Raw genomic sequence first — 2,795 nt, 5'->3', positions numbered from 1 at the left:
GGGCGAATGTTGAGGGCAGCGTTTGTAGCGACACCGTTCACTCCAACCTTTCATCACACACTGGTTCAGTGGTCCGAATACTTGGCAGTCTTTCCCCTTAGATTTGATACAGTTGCCAGCAATTAATTTAATACTCTTTCATTCTCTACTCAATTTCGAGAATTTAACTTTCACTTCGAAACAGCTCGTTGCACATTCTCAAGAAAAATACACTTGGTTTATTTTCAAAGCGAAATTCCTTAAATAAATGACGACAGAATAGATGTGTTTGAATAAACAAAAGCAACACGTGCTGCGCCAAGACTAATGTGCAGATCCCCCAGTTACCTGTTGATATCGCAGGCACAGTGGCAATGGTTCTCTGAGGGGAACAGGGTTAACGCGTGGCGGTACAAATTCTCTTTTATCTATTTTTTTTTTTTTTATTAAGTAAACTTTCCTTGAAATTTTAGTTATCAAACAAATTCCGTCATCGCTAACGTTGATCGTAAATTATCATTAGTTTAAATTGGCGTTGCAGCAGCGAGTATGTTATAATAATTTTATCTTAAAAAATCAAGTGAAAAATGAGAATTTTATGAGAATGTATAAGCATTTACTGCAAAGACACTACTTTCGACAGCGAACTCATATCTTCCTGCCCTTTACTTTCCACACGTTCCATTTAGTTTCGTAATGCCTAGCTGTACAATTTTTATAACTTTTATTGCTCCTGTTAACAACTCTTATTTCAGAAATGTGTTGCATAAAACTCATATCTCAAGAGCTAAAGGCTAATCTCATTTGCTTTCATTTACTTACTGATTGAAGAGTTTTCATATACAGGGGTTAGCAAAGCCTACGTAAACGGAGGTAAAGGAAACAAACCAACTAAGCATGCGTATATATATATATATATATATATATATATATATATATATATATATATATATATATATATATATATATATATATATATATATACGCCAATCCTTTTAAATTTTGACACGTCAAAATTTAAAAGGATTGGTGTACCGGATTTTGCCACTATTTTTCGATTAGAAGATCGTATCAATAGGTTTCTAAAAAGTTTATTTGACAATAAGATAATTGACAACGACACTTACCAGAATTTGATGAGTACTGGTGGTTCTTATGGAACAATGTATGGTTTACCCAAAGTGCATAAGGACGGTGTCCCTATTAGACCAATTCTTGCTTCCTACGAAACCCCTAATTATAAGATGGCTAAGTTTTTGGTGCCCTTTTTGAATGAATTTTCTATGAATAATTATTCACTCGAAAATTAAGAACAATTTAGGGACAACGTTCTTATGCAAGATTCTGATTTATTTATGGTAAGCTTGGATGTGGAGTCTCTTTTTACCAATGTCCCTGTGGAAGAGACAATACAAATAATCTTAGACAAAATTTTTACCCAACGAGACATTTTATTTCACGGTTTTAATTATGATAATTTTAAGAAAATGTTGCAACTGGCAGTGCAGGACACTGCCTTTATTTTTAATAATACAGCTTACACTCAGGTTGAAGGTATGGCCATGGGCAGTCCTCTTGGCCCAGTTTTTTCTAACATCTTTATGTGCCATCTAGAGGAACAGTTGCTGGACAACTGTCCCCTCTCTTTTTTGCCGTTATTTTACAAACGATACGTAGACGACACCTTCTTACTTTTTAGAACTAAAGAGCAAGCCGATCAGTTTCTTGAATACGCCAATGTAGCCCATCCCAACATTAAGTTCACGATCGATTACGAAGAAAACAATAAACTTGCATTTTTGGATATACTTGTGTCCCGTAACGAGCAGGGCTTCTGTACTTCTATTTTTAGAAAACAAACCTTTACTGGCTTAGGTACAAATTTTTATAGCAGTTGTCATTTTAATTTCAAACTAAACTCCTTAAGTACACTCTTCCACAGGGCCTATACTTTATCCTCCACTTGGTCTGGTTTCCACCAAGAAATCTCATTTCTCCAAAATTATTTTTTAGAAAATTGCTACCCATCCAAGCTTTTTTTTAAACAATTGTATAATTTTCTTAATCGTAAGTTTGTTCCTGTTTTTAATATTCCTACTGTACCCAAGTTGGCATTTTACTTCAGTATTCCTTTTATTCATGATAAGTCCTTTTATGTTCAGTTAAATGACCTTTTTCACCGACACCTTCCGGCAGTTAACAGTAGAGTTATACCAAAGAACCCGTTAACCATTGCTTCGCTTTTTAAACATAAAGACAGACTAAGCTCCTTGATGACTTCCAATGTCGTTTATTTATATACTTGCCCCAAATGTAAGGTGGGGAAATATGTGGGGGCTTCTCGTCGCCTACTAAAAGTCAGAATTGATTGTCATCGGGGAGTTAGTTACAGAACAGGCAATAAATGATCTAATCCTGAAATTTCTAATATACGCTGTCATGCCAAAAAATGTAAACAAGATATTGAATATAAACATTTTAAAATTCTCTCCAGAGCCACCTCACCTCATCAATTAGCAATAGCCGAATCGTTATATATTAAGAAGCTTGTTCCTCCTTTAAACAATCAAACTACCTCCACAACACTGTACCTGTCTTGAGTGTGCCCCTGTCTCTGTTTTTTTTATGTCATTAGGTCCTTGGTTCCCGTCCTGAAAGGTAGCGGTCTATTTCTTTCATTCTGTCTGTTGCATTTTAGTTTTTTTTTAATTTTTTAATTTTTTAACTTTTGTTTAAAGTGTAAATATTTTTTAAATTGTAAATTTCTTAATTCTTAAGTCTTTTATATATTTTAATTACGTTTTTCAGCTTTGAAA

The 2,795-nt window shown here is 34.2% G+C and overlaps 1 long non-coding RNA gene across 1 annotated transcript in view; it reads right to left on the bottom strand.

The window, feature by feature from the left end:
• Positions 1-46, bottom strand: part of LOC135196735 (uncharacterized) — a 77,064-nt gene extending 77,018 nt beyond the window's left edge. Inside the window, exon 1 of the long non-coding RNA XR_010310442.1 lies at positions 1-46. This exon is cut by the window's left edge and continues 580 nt beyond it. This is a non-coding gene — a long non-coding RNA (uncharacterized LOC135196735).
• Between the last annotated feature and the right edge of the window lie 2,749 nt (positions 47-2,795).

The sequence above is a fragment of the Macrobrachium nipponense genome, chromosome 18, assembly GCF_015104395.2.
Source record: "Macrobrachium nipponense isolate FS-2020 chromosome 18, ASM1510439v2, whole genome shotgun sequence".
Lineage (NCBI taxonomy): Eukaryota > Metazoa > Arthropoda > Malacostraca > Decapoda > Palaemonidae > Macrobrachium > Macrobrachium nipponense.
Note: the sequence above shows the minus strand (reverse complement) of the source record. Positions and strands in the feature narration are given on the sequence as shown.